Below are 14,716 nucleotides of genomic sequence, written 5' to 3'. Positions count from 1 at the left end.
TATGATCCTGATAATTGTTTATTAGCTAAAGTAGTTATGGTTGATAAGAGTTTCCCTTTGAATTGGAATGATTTTTATGATAGTGTGAACTATATGGCAAAGGATGACTCAGTTTTATGGCATAGAAGATATGGCCATTTTAATTTTGCTGCTTTGAAACATATGCAGTCAAAGGATATGACAAGAGATTTACTAGAAATCTCTTTGAGTGATGAAATATGTAGTTCTTGTCAGTTTGGGAAACTTAATAGGAAGTCATTTCCTTTTAATTCTTCATGGAGGGCTAAGGAGAAGTTGGAGTTGGTTCACACTGATCTATGTGGAACAATGAGCACAGAATCATTAAGCAACAATAGGTATTTTGTGCTGTTTATTGATAACCTAATAAGGATGGCTTGGGTTTATTTCCTGATTAACAAAGCTCAAGTTTTCTGATGCGTCCCTACCGCAAGTGTACGGGTCGTACAAGTAGTATAGAAAAGATATCGATCCCACGAGGAGTTGTGTTAATGATTGAATTTTTGATATAAAAAGTTGAGTAAATTGAAGTATTTTTGAAATTGAAGTAATGAATTGATGGGTAATGGAGTATGAAATCTAAATATGCAAAATTAATATTCTATTCAACAATGTATTAATTAAACTAGAATTGTATCAAATTGAAATAAGCAAGTTCAAATATGGCAATATTCAAAATGGCAAGTGATTAAATTCGATTAGAAATTAACAATGGTAAAAAGGCGATTCCGGAGTTCGGGATTTCATATTCGAGCTATTTTGGGATTTTAAATTGGTTATCCAATCTTATGAAACTTATGGGTTTTAAGGAGATTAATTCTTAAATCCTTTGAATTCCCTTTCGAGTGAGACAAAGAGTGCCTTAATCAAACTAATCCTACTTTCGTGGAGTTAAAATTAATTAAGACCCATTAAGTTCTTTAATTAATCTGTGAATCCTCTTAATCCTTAGCCTATTTCTAGGTCTAAGTTAATTAAGTCCAATTTCTTGATTATCTATCACAGGGCCTTCTCCTTTCGGTGCTTCAACCATGGATTAAGAACATCACTTAATGGGATCCTACACTAAGCATGTCATTAAGCATACAAGAAATGAATAAAACTCATTAAGACCACAAAATATGGATTACCCAATCAAAATCCACAAAATATCTCAAATATTACAACCCTTACTCCAGAATCAAAGGTAAAACTACTCACTATCCATAATGCTTACAAGATATATTGAGTTAAAATGGAAATAAAGCTTTAATCTAAGCTAAGGAATAAGAAATTAAACACTAGAAATGTAGAAAAATATAAGGAAAGAAAGAAATCTGCAAATCTTGGTTGAAAATGGTGTGGAAGGTGAAAGTGACTCCTCAAATTCTGCCTTTCTTCTCCTTTCCTTTTCTGCTCCTTGTCTCCTCTCCTCTAAAATGGGAAAATGGGACTATTTATAGCATTTTTCTGACATGTAGCCCTAAAATGGTATGTTCTAGGAGGAATTATTTGAGGGAATCTCCTGTCAGCTCATTAATGAACTCTTTATGGGACTGCATAAGTTATGCAGTCCCTTATGCGCTACAGTGGTTCGATTCACTTATGCGAACCGCATGACTTGGTGCATAGGTTATGCACAATTCTCGTGAAGGTGCATAAGGGAGGCGAGAATGTGCATAAGCTATGCACTCCTTATGCACATTTCTACTGGTTCGAACAGTGATCTTTCTCCTTATGCAGATCTGCATAGCTTATGCGGCAAGTTATGCACAGTTTGGTCAATGCATATTTCAGCTTGAAAACCTATTTTTGACATCTTTGGCTGTAGAAGACACTCCTCAATGGCAAAATTCTCTTCAGTCCTTCAAAAACACCATTTTTCCTACAAAACAAAGTAAAAATTACAAATTAATTCAAAATTGACAATTATGAAAAACTAACTAATTAACTAATGAAATTAGCTAAAAATGACTAATAATCAAATAAAAATGGTTATAAAATTAGACCTAAATGACTATGCAAAATGTATGCATCAAATACCCCCAAACTCAAGCTTTTGCTTGTCCTCAAGCAAACTTTAAAATGTGATGCAAAAATTTTAGGGGCGCCTTATCCAAAGAACTATGAAAATCACCTATTAAAGTAACTTAACACACCTTCAGCCATACCAGTAATCCATATACCCATCCTTCAAAATGCAAAGAATTTAATGCTTATCCAAGCTTTCACCTCTTAGCCATCAAGTCAATTATCATTCAAAATCCCCAAACCAACCAATCAAAAGAGAGGGTCATGCTCGAAAGGAATTCTAGAACAATCAATAGTCAAAGTGTCTCTATATGGAATGATGGAATTGAATGAATGAATGAATAGTTTTCCAATCCCATAGGCAAATTCCCTACTCCTATCTCCACTAATGTAGCAAGTACTATCAAGAGATCAAAGGTCTTTTTAGGGATGTAATGGGGCCATGGGATTCAAAAAGAGGCTAAGAAGAAAGATGGTAAAAAGTATTCAAAGCATGAGAATATTTTTAATCTTGACAACATAAGGTACATTTCTTATTTTATTATACTTTTTTTTTCTCTCTTTTTTTTTATATATATATATATGGAGGAGAGAAATACATAATGAGAATTGTCAAGTGCTAGCATAGTTTACAAAACACATAAAAATGGAGGAACATTTTGATACTTTAAACTTGTATCTTGCATTTTCTTTTAATGCTTGTCCCTAGAATTTGCCACCCCCAAACTCATTCCTTTTAATACTTTGGGTGGATTTCTTTCATTTTGAATGACAATGGTGAAAAGCACATATACTAGCACTTTTTACAAGATGACAAGCATTTCTTCTCCCTTTTATTGTATATTTTTTTCTTCTTTTTTTTTATTTTTATTTCTATTATTTTTAGAAAGTGTACCTAATATTCAATATTATTCTCATGAAAAAGGTTGGAGTGTTTGGTTCATTGGCTAGGTAGCAATAAGGGTTTCAAGAAAAATTAGGAATAAAAAGGTTCAAAGGGGTTTGCAAGGGTTAATTTTAATTAGGAAAAAGGCCAAAGGTTTAAAATGAGAAGGTTTAAATCAAAGAATGCCTAATCATCTCTCTTTTCAAGTACAAGCTGGTATTTCGCCTTGAAAGGTTTAGAAAATTTGTTCTAGGATTGGTGAAACATCATTTGACTACCTTATATCCAATAACTCCCTTTAAACACTTCCATCTCCAAATGACTAGTTGGGTGGCTTTTTGGCTAAGAAGATATAGGCAAGGGATAGACACTTCAAAACCTTGCACCTTTTAGGAAACTTTCAATCCACAAACCCGACTAAAGGGTGAGTCAAATCACTCTCATAGGCACATTTTCAATACTCAAGGGATTTGGCAAAAGATTTTAATGCATGATGCATGATTCCTAAAATGAGTAATGCATTAACTAAATGGAGGGAGTCTATTTGTATGCAATGTGTACAATTTCTAAGTGATGTATAATGTGTGTGTAAATGTGTTATGTATATGTATGTGTGGAAATATATGTAAAATATTTACAATATATGTAAATGAAATGGGATGAGATGTTCCTATACTCAAAATGTGAAAAATGAAGCAAAAATCAAAATGTTAAAGCCAAAAATCAAAATGTGCACCCCCAAACTCAAAATTGGACATTGTCCTCAATGTCTCAAGTAGTGGATAACCAAAACTCAAAGCAAATAATATGGACCAGGAATTGAAAAATTAAGAGCAAAAAGAAAGAGTTACCTGGGTGCAGAACATGTGCATAAGTAGGGTGCATAAGCCGTGCGGTTCTGCATAAGAGGCAATATAGGTTGCATAGGCTATGCAGGACATCTGCATAAAGGGAATACAACCTGTGCAGTTCTGCATAAGTAGCAGAAAGGGTTGCACAGGCTATGCAAAATATTTGCATGAGGAAATTCATAGCCTGTGCAGTGTATACAAAAGCTGCTGCATGGGAATTGGCAAAGGGAAATGTACAACCAGCAGTAGAAGCATTAAAATATATGCAGAGTATGGGCAAATATGTACAAAAGGGGAATAAGTGCAATGAAAATCAAAGAAGACTAATGTAATAGCTATCCAATAAAACTTCAAGAAACACAGAATTTAAAACAAACTAATTCAAAAGAAACATAATTCAAAGCAAACTATAAATGTATGAACATATTTACAAAGAAAAGGTCCTACAAGATTGAACAAAAGTAAAACAGAAGCTAATCTAGTTCTATTGTTTTGCCCTTGTCCAAAGATGTTGCTAAGGGGCTGGTGGCTGCTGCCGACTGTCGAAATGATGGTGCTGGAGGAGGTGATGGAGGTGGGGGTGGCATGCCCAGAAAGATCATGAGTTGCTTCACCATTTCCTTCAATTCTTTCTGCTTGTCCCTGGTTTCCATGACAAGGTCAAATAGGTGATCATGACGATCCTTGAATGTATCAAGACCAGTGTCAAGCTTCCTATCCACAAAGTATATATCATCACTAAGCCTGTCAAGATAGGTGAATAAGGCTTTAGTGTTGAATGCAGGAGGGGCTGTGGAAGAGGAAGGTTCAGCTGTAGGAGGTATGGGCTGAGCAGAGGCTGCTGGGATGTCCTGTGCAGGCTGAGGAGGTGGGGTAGGTGTAGTAGGGTGCTGTGGGACTGATGGGAAATGTTGTGTTTCTGGTTGTGCAATGGGCCCAGTTTCTGCTGCAGGTTGAGCAATATCAAAATATGACAAATTGAACCCTGTTTTGGTTAAGTGTGTAGTATCAAAATATAAAGTGTCCACAAGTGCTGGTATTGAGTGCTCTGCAGGATTAAAACCAAAATGCTTGGCTATGACAGTGATGAGCCCACCCAAAACAATGTCACCTATGGATTTGGTAGCAATATGCAGCACATGCTCACAAAAGAAATAACCAGGAGAAACCTTAACTTTGTGAAATGCACACCATAACATAAATAGTTCAGATTTTCCCACAAAGACTGAACTAGTCCCTCTGCCCAATATGGTGCTAGCAATCAGCCTATGAATAAACCTAAGTGCAGGGTCAAGTATTTGGGATGTTTTTTATCTTCCAGCAGAGAAAGTTTGAGGTTGGTTTGTGATGATTCTCCAAAATTGGGCAGCATTCCAAATGCCCTTGTTGGCTACCTCTACTCCAGTATGTGGTACTCTAAATAACCCATCAATTGCAAAACCAAAAATGGTATGAAATTGGTCCAATGACAGCTCTCTATTTTGCCCCAAGTATCTAAATTTCATAATTGGTTTATGGTCTACATCATGCAATTTAAGGGTAGCAGAGAATGAAGAAATAAACTCCAAAACTAGAGTTGGATAAACTATCTCCTGTTTATGCACAAATTCCATCCAACCCATACCGTCAAGATATGCAACTACATTGTCAAATAAACCAAGAGATTGTAGAGAATCAGCAGATATATACCTCGTGGGTTGTACCCTTCTATCCTAGAGTCGCTTAAAAGTCGCTTTTGAATTGTATCGTGAAGAGGCCAGGGTAGCTATGATACCTGTGAGGTCGCCAAATTGTCTTTTTTGGAAGAGGGTGTAGAGGCTGGAGCTTTTGGCTTTTGGGTGGGCCCGACAATGGGGTGGGTGGGTCTTTGCGTTTGGACAGAGGAGGGGCAGAGGACATGGGTCGCACAGATTTTGACCGGATTTTACGTTTGTACGTGGTTGGGGGAGGTGGTGGGGGTGTCGCTTGTGGAGGAGAATTGGGAGTGGGGGGTATCGTTGACAATGGCGAGACTTCGAGAGGAGAAGCTGGACGGGAATGGGGAGGCGACTCCATTGTCGATGGTGAGGATGGAGGAGATGAGGGAAAAGAAAAAAATTGAAAGAGAATGAGAATTAGGGCCAATGTAGTGAGAATCGAAATGGAGAAGAAGGTGTGAGGAGGAGTTATGCCGGAATGAGGATTGTGAGAGAAGAAGGACAGTGAACAGGGTTTATCGGGGTGAAGGTGGGAAAGAAAAAAATTTTTGCCGAAAGGAAAAAATTTGATTTAAACGGGTTTGTAAAAGGCTGCATAAGGGGAAAGTGGATGTGCATAGCTTATGCACCAGCTTATGCAAGTGTTGCCCTGTTTTGAAGTTCAGAAAAATATGTCATGCAGAAGTGCATAGGCCATGCACGCTGCTTATGCAGGTCTCGGCAACTTTTGGTGTTTGGGGAGTGAAGTTATGCGGGAGTGCATAAGTCATGCACTCCCCTTATGCACCTCTCGGCAACTTTCAAAATTTGGAATTTTCGGTTATGCAGTAGTGCATAAGCTATGCACTCTGCTTATGCAGGTCTCGGCAACTTTTGGTGTTTGGGGTTGGTGGTTATGCAGTTGTGCATAAGCTATGCACTCTGCTTATGCACTCTTCGGTGGGTTTTGAGATTCAGAGTGTGAGGTCATGTAGAAGTGCATAAGCTATGCACTCTGCTTATGCACCTCTCGGCAAGTTTGGTTTTTCTGGGTTTCTGGTCATGCAGAAGTGCATAAGCTATGCACTCTGCTTATGCACCCCTCGGTAAGTTTGGTTTTTCTGGGTTTCTAGTCATGCAGAAGTGCATAAGTCATGCACTCTGCTTATGCACCCCTCGGCAGGTTTGGAGATTCAAAGTTTTTGGTCATGCGGAAGTGCATAAGTTATGCACCCTCCTTATGCAGACTTCGGCAGAGAGAGAAAATGCAGAATTTGAAGTTGTGCAAATGTGCATAAGTCATGCACTCACCTTATGCAAGTTTTGACAGTTATGAAATTTGACAAAATGAGGTTATACAGAACTGCATAGGCTATGCACTCTCCTTATGCACTTGCAATAAGGGTGAAAAATGGCAAGAATTGTGGTTATGCAGGATTGCATAAGCTATGCAGTTGCTTATGCACAATTCAACAAGATTAAGATTGCAATGGAACATGATTTGCAAGTGTGAAAAATACCCTAGAATGAAGAAATATAATTCCATGAAGCATAAACCATGAGAAATTTTCACCAAAAACACATCAATATATACAAAGTTCATAAAAAATGCATCACACAAGCATGTAAAAATGGATCCTACATAAAAGACCTTTGAGAACTATGCCATTTTGACTCAAATTCTGCAAATCAACATTTAGCACATAAAACTCCATAAAATCTGCATAAAGTTGCATCTAACCACAAATGAGAAATGAACTCTCCAAGTTTTGCCAAGAGAATGCAATATTTCTACCTTGAATCCTACAACCCAAATAATCTCAAAACTACAAAGATGACCAACTTACCACCATATTAACATTAAAGGCACATATACTTAAAAGTTACACACCCAACCTCACCAAGAACATAAGCCATCTGCTGCAAACACCCTTTTGCTGCAGATTCTATTTTTCCTCTGCATAAACCAGATAGCAGCCCAAGGACAGAATCTATCTGCTGCAGATTGCACCTTGCCTCTGCATAAACCAGATTGCAGCTCCTGCACAGGTTATGCAGCAAAAACCAATCAGTTTTTGAAGGACAAAATTTTCAAGTTAAGAATCACTTCCCTAACAGTTCACCAGCCTTTCTTCATTGAATTACATCTACAAGGGACAAGATTTAACAATGTCAAAAATTGAATTTGGGGAGATTTAAGATAAAAACAAAATCAATGAAAGTAAATTAGCAAAAGCAAAATAAAAGGACTTGGGATGCCTCCCAAGAGGGCTAATTTATAGTCCTTAGCTGGACTTTTCATGAATTTCACTGAAAAGAGGTGAGGGATTGGAGAGCTTGTAACAGCTTGCTCCTATTATTGGGTCTCCAGTTATGTAATGTTTCAATCTATGCCCATTGACCTTAAAATTCCCAGATTTTTCACTCCAAATTTCTATTGCTCCACAAGGGAAAACCTTAGAAACTCTATATGGACCAGTCCACCTTGACTTGAGTTTTCCGGGGAACAATTTCAATCTTGAGTTGAACAACAAAACTAAATCACCTTCTTTGAATTCCTTTTTTCTCAGATGCTTATCATGCCAAACTTTAGTTCTTTCTTTGTAAATACGGGCACTTTCATAAGCATCCATCTTCAATTCCTCAAGCTCATTAAGTTGTAACAACCTTTTCTCACCAGCTTGCTTAAGATCAAAATTCAAGGTTTGAATGGCCCAATATGCTCTATGTTCTAGCTCCACAGGTAAATGACAAGACTTACCATACACCAACCTAAAGGGAGTAGTTCCTATAGGGGTTTTGTAGGCAGTCCTATATGCCCATAAAGCATCATCTAGTTTGATAGACCAATCTTTCCGAGAATTGTTCACTGTTTTCTCCAAAATATGCTTGAGCTCTCTGTTAGAAATTTCAACTTGTCCTGAAGTTTGAGGGTGGTATGGGGTAGCTATCTTGTGCACTACACCATACTTCCTCATTAGGCTCTCAAATTGCTTATTACAAAAATGGGAACCCCCATCACTAATTATAGCCCTAGGAGCTCCAAATCTGCTCAAGACAAATTTCTTCAAGAATTTCACTACCACTCTAGCATCATTAGTTGGAGTTGCAATAGCTTCCACCCACTTTGACACATAGTCAACTCCAACTAAGATGTATCTATTACCATATGAAGGAGGGAATGGCCCCATAAAATCTATTCCCCAAACATCAAATAATTCCACTTTAAGAATATTATTTAGGGGCATTTGATCTCTTTTTGACAAATTTCCACTCCTTTGACATTTATCACAATCCGACACAAATTTCCTCACATCCTTAAAAAGATTTGGCCAAAAGAAACTAGCTTGCAAAATTTTACTAGCTGTTTTAGAGATTCCAAAATGTCCTCCATAATCAGAAGCATGGCAATGATGCATAATACTCTGTACCTCCTCTTCAGGAATACATCTCCTTATTAAACCATCACAGCATCTCCTAAAGAGTAAAGGGTCATCCCATCTATAAAATTTCACCTCATCCAAAAACTTTTTCTTTTGTTGCTATGTCATACCTAGAGGTAAAACTCCACAAGATAGATAATTCACAAAGTCTGCATACCAAGGTAGTTTAGCAACAAGAGAGAAAAGTTGTTCATCCAAGAAAAACTCATCAATAGGGATTTCATCCAATTCTTCACCATCCAATTTCAACCTACTAAGATTATTAGCAACTACATTTTCAGCTCCCTTCTTATCTCTAATCTCCAAATCAAACTCTTGTAGCATCAGAATCCACCTAATGAGCCTAGGCTTAGCCTCCTTTTTTACGGAGCAAATACCTGATGGCTGCATGATCTGAAAATATGACCACCTTTGAGTCAATAATGTAAGGTCTGAATTTTTCCAATGCAAAGACAATTGCTAGAAATTCCTTTTCAGTTGTTGCATAATTTGTTTGAGCCTCATCCAGTGTTCTACTAGCATAATAAATAGCATAAGCCTTTTTGTCCTTTCTTTGACCAATAACAGCCCCAATTGCATAGTTGCTAGCATCACACATAATTTCAAAAGGTAGGCTCCAATCAGGTGGTTGCATGATTGGTGTAGTGATAAGAGCTTGCTTCAACCTGCAAAAGGCATCCAAACACTCTTGGTCAAATACAAATGGTGTGTCATTACTTAACAAATTAGACAAAGGTTTAGCTATTTTAGAAAAATCCTTGATAAAGCGTCTGTAGAACCCGGCATGTCCTAGGAAACTTCGAATTCCCTTGACATTGGTAGGAGGAGCCATCTTCTCTATCACTTCAACTTTGGCTTTATCAACCTCTATTCCTCTGTTAGACACCAAATGTCCAAGCACTATCCCTTCCTGGACCATGAAATGACACTTTTCCCAATTTAACACAAGGTCAGTATCTGCACATCGCTGCAAAATTTTAGAAAGGTTAGCCAAGCATATATCAAATGAAGATCCATAAACAGAGAAATCGTCCATAAAAACCTCCATTATGTCTTCAATGAAATCTGAGAAAATTGCCATCATGCACCTTTGAAAAGTGGCTGGTGCATTACACAACCCAAATGGCATCCTTCTATAAGCAAAGGTTCCATATGGACAAGTAAAAGTGGTTTTCTCTTGATCATTTGGATGGATAGGGATTTGAAAAAAACCTGAATATCCATCTAAATAGAAAAAGTAAGAATGCCTAGCTAGACTTTCCAACATTTGATCAATGAAGGGAAGTGGAAAATGATCTTTTCTAGTGGCAACATTTAATTTTCTGTAATCTATGCACATTCGCCAACTAGTCACTGTTCTGGTGGGAATTAATTCATTATTTTCATTTTCGACAACTGTCATTAAAACCTTATTTGGGAAAACATGTACTGTGCTCACCAAATGGCATGCGAGATGGGATATATGATCCCTGCATCAAGTAACTTCAAAATTTCCTTTTTAACAACTTCTTTCATATTTGGGTTCAACCTCCTCTGATGTTCAATAGATGGCTTACAATTTTCTTCCAAGATGATTCTATGCATGCAAAAGTGTGGGCTTATTCCCTTAATGTCATCTATGGTGTATCCCAAAACTTTCCTAAATTGCCTCAACACTCTTAACAACTTATCAGCCTCTAAAGTACTCAAATTTGCATTTACAATTACTGGATAAGTGTTATTAGTGCCAAGAAATTCATACCTGAGCTGAGAAGGAAGTTGCTTAAGTTCTACCTTAGGTGTATCTTCTTCCTTGAATGATGGTTGTTTAGATTCTACTTTTTCCTTTTGTGTGAGTTGAAAAACTGGAGCAGAAATGAATGGTGGACTTCCCTCTAAGTGTTGAGCATATGCAGCCACATGAGGGTTGTCATAGTCTATGCCTCCTCCATGAACCAAACAATTTTCAAGCGGATCTTCTGGATATTTCTTTCTGAAATGTTCTTCAACCAGCTCATCAATAATATCAACTCTCAAGCAAGTATCAGCTTCAAAATGATGCTTCTTCATAGTGTTATTAATATTGAAAATCAATTGCTCTTCACCAACCCTAAGAGTCAGCTTTTCTCCCTTAACATCAATCAATGCTCCTGCTGTAGCTAGAAAGGGTCTTCCCAAGATAATTGGGATATTAAAATCTTCCTCCATGTCCAAGATGACAAAGTCAACAGGTATGTAGAACTTCCCAACCTTCAGAGGCACATTCTCCAAAATCCCTTCAGGATACTTAATTGATCTGTCAGCTAACTGAAGAGAAATGTGGGTTGGCTTAAGATCTCCCATGTTGAGCTTCTCATAGATGGAAAGGGGCATAAGGCTAACACTAGCCCCTAAATCACATAGAGCTTTTGTAGAACAAGACTCTCCAATGTGGCATGGAATTGAAAAACTCCCTGGATCCTTGAGCTTTGGAGGAAGTTTCCTTTGGAGGATAGCACTACATTCTTCTGTCAAAGTTACAGTCTCATGATCTTCAAGTTTCCTCTTGTTTGAAAGAATTTCTTTCAAGAATTTTGCATAAGAGGGCATTTGTGAAAGAGCATCTACAAAAGGCACATTTATGTAAAGCTTCTTCAAAACCTCTAAGAACTTCCCAAATTGCTTATCAAGCTTGGCTTTGTGAAATCTCTGTGGAAAGGGAAGTTGTGGCTTGTAGGGTTCAGGAGGTATATATTTCTCTTCCTTCTCTTCAATTTTCTCTTTACAATTTTCTGCACTCTCTTGTTTTTCACTCTCATCAGTTTCTTTCTCATTTTCTCTCTTCTCACTTTTTTCACTCTTCTCATTATGTACTATTCTACCACTTCTTAGTGTAATGGCTTGACACTGCTCTCTTGGGTTTTCTGGTTGACTTGGAAGCTTTCCAAAAGACTTGGCACTTGAGGAAGATGCTTGTTGTGCAATCTGATTTTCCAGCATTCTGTTATGTGTCTGCATCTGATTCCCAGTGCTTTCATCTCTCTCATCTCCTCATCATGCTTATTTTGGTTGGCAAGAATTTGTTGCAATAAAGCTTGATGGTGGAATTTCGTTCTTCTTTGTTTTGGTGGAGGGTTCATATTTTTCTGCTGAAAATTAGGCAATGGTTGCCTATTTTGCTGATATGGAACTTGACTTTGCTGTTGTGGTTGAAAATTCTGATTTGGAACTTGACTTTGTTGATTTCCCCATGAAAAGTTGGGATGATTCCTCCAATTTGGATTGTAAGTTTGAGAGTAAGGATTCCCCATTTGCTTGTTTCCATAATTACCAACATATGCTGCTTATTCTCCATAATCTACTCAACAGCTGGTAGTTTCCTCTGCATAAGCCACTTGTTGTGAACTTCCAGCTGATGATGATGAACTAACCAACATACTCAAATCTTCCATCTTCTTAGCAAGGACATTTGTAAGTGCATCAAACTTTGCATTAATCATGTTGAACGGATCAAGATCATACATTCCAGCAGCTTGCCTCTTTTGAGTTGGAGCTGGTCCTCTTGGACTACTCCAAAGATGAGTGTTCTTTGCAATTTTCTCCAATAGCTCATAAGCTTCATCTTCATGCTTTATAATAAATTCTCCTCCTGTTTGAGCATCAATAATTCCTCTAATTGCAGGAGTGACATTTGTGTAAAAATTTTGGTTTATCATCCATTTTGGAATGGCATGATGTGGGCATAATCTCTCTAATTCCTTCCATCTCATCCATGACTCATAGAGAGTTTCATCTTCTCTTGGTCTGAAAGCTGTCATTTGATTCCTCAACTCTTGAGTTTTTCCAGGTGGAAAATATTGTGCAAGAAATGCATCAGTGAGTTGCTCCCAATTTGTAATGGAGTTGTGAGGTAAAGAATCAAGCCAATCCAATGCTCTATCTTTCAAAGAGAACGGGAATAGCTTCAATCTTGCTGCATCATCAGACACTCCAGGTTGTTTTTGCATGTCACAAATCATAGCAAACTTCTTCAGATGTGTGTGTGGATTTTCAGAAGGATGTCCTCCAAATTGAGAATTCTGAATCATTTGAAGAACTCCAAAATCCATCTTGTAGCTATTTGCATCAATTCTTGGTCTTGCTATACTCTCTCTCAAGTCATCAAAACGAGGAAAAGCATGATCCATCTTACTTCCCCTAGGCACGTTTGCATTAACAACTTCTTCCCCTTGGGCTGCATCTTCATTGTTTTGACCATTTCCAACATTACCACCGATTCTAATTCTTTCATCAGCCATGTCTGCTTCTAATTCAGTTTCTCTCAAGGCTTCTTTCCTTTTTCTGGTTTCTTTCTTGTTGGCTTTACAAAATTTCTCGATTTTAGGATTGAACAATAAGGATGTGTCACTTGAGCTTCTAGCTCTTCTCATAAAAGATTAAAAGTACCTGAAAAAGAACAAACAAACACAAAATGAAAAGATAACAAAGATAAAACTAAAAACAACTAAAATAATCAAGAATTCAATCTTAAACAAACAACTCCCCGGCAACGGCGCCAAAAACTTGATGCGTCCCTACCGCAAGTGCACGGGTCGTACAAGTAGTATAGAAAAGATATCGATCCCACGAGGAGTTGTGTTAATGATTGAATTTTTGATATAAAAAGTTGAGTAAATTGAAGTATTTTTGAAATTGAAGTAATGAATTGATGGGTAATGGAGTATGAAATCTAAATATGCAAAATTAATATTCTATTCAACAATGTATTAATTAAACTAGAATTGCATCAAATTGAAATAAGCAAGTTCAAATATGGCAATATTCAAAATGGCAAGTGATTAAATTCGATTAGAAATTAACAATGGTAAAAGCGATTAGGAGTTCAGGATTTCATATTCGAGCTATTTTTGGATTTTAAATTGGTTATCCAATCTTATGAAACTTATGGGTTTTAAGGAGATTAATTCTTAAATCCTTTGAATTCCCTTTCGAGTGAGACAAAGAGTGCCTTAATCAAACTAATCCTACTTTCGTGGAGTTAGAATTAATTAAGACCCATTAAGTTCTTTAATTAATCTGTGAATCCTCTTAATCCTTAGCCTATTTCTAGGTCTAAGTTAATTAAGTCCAATTTCTTGATTATCTATCACAGTGCATTCTCCTTTCGTTGCTTCAACCATGGATTAAGAACATCACTTAATGGGATCCTACACTAAGCATGTCATTAAGCATACAAGAAATGAATAAAACTCATTAAGACCACAAAATATGGATTACCCAATCAAAATCCACAAAATATCTCAAATATTACAACCCTTACTCCAGAATCAAAGGTAAAACTACTCACTATCCATAATTCTTACAAGATATATTGAGTTAAAATGGAAATAAAGCTTTAATCTAAGCTAAGGAATAAGAAATTAAACACTAGAAATGTAGAAAAATATAAGGAAAGAAAGAAATGCAAATCTTGGTTGAAAATGGTGTGGAAGGTGAAAGTGACTCCTCAAATTCGCCTTTCTTCTCCTTTCCTTTCTCGCTCCTTGTCTCCTCTCCTCTAAAATGGGAAAATGGGACTATTTATAGCATTTTTCTGACATGGAGCCCTAAAATGGTATGTTCTAGGAGGAATTATTTGAGGGAATCTCCTGCCAGCTCATTAATGAACTCTTTATGGGACTGCATAAGTGGATCGCATAAGTTATGCGATCCCTTATGCGCTGGTTCTCGAGTCACTTATGCGAAATCGCATGACTTGGTGCATAGGTTATGCACAATTCCGTAAAGGTGCATAAGGGAGGCGAGAATGTGCATAAGCTATGCGATCTCCTTATGCACATTTCTGGGTTCTGACGATGATCTTTCTCCTTATGC

At 37.2% G+C, this 14,716-nt stretch overlaps 1 non-coding gene across 1 annotated transcript; it reads left to right on the top strand.

Annotated features, from left to right (window-relative positions):
• The first annotated feature begins 12,568 nt into the window (after window positions 1-12,568).
• Window positions 12,569-12,676, top strand: LOC131181144 (small nucleolar RNA R71). Its single transcript, XR_009149772.1, has one exon. It is a non-coding gene; the product is annotated as a small nucleolar RNA R71 (small nucleolar RNA).
• Window positions 12,677-14,716: the final 2,040 nt, after the last annotated feature.

This window comes from Hevea brasiliensis, chromosome 6 (genome assembly GCF_030052815.1).
Source record: "Hevea brasiliensis isolate MT/VB/25A 57/8 chromosome 6, ASM3005281v1, whole genome shotgun sequence".
Lineage (NCBI taxonomy): Eukaryota > Viridiplantae > Streptophyta > Magnoliopsida > Malpighiales > Euphorbiaceae > Hevea > Hevea brasiliensis.
The sequence above is the reverse complement of the archived record's forward strand: the minus strand, read 5'-3'. Positions and strand labels throughout refer to the sequence as shown.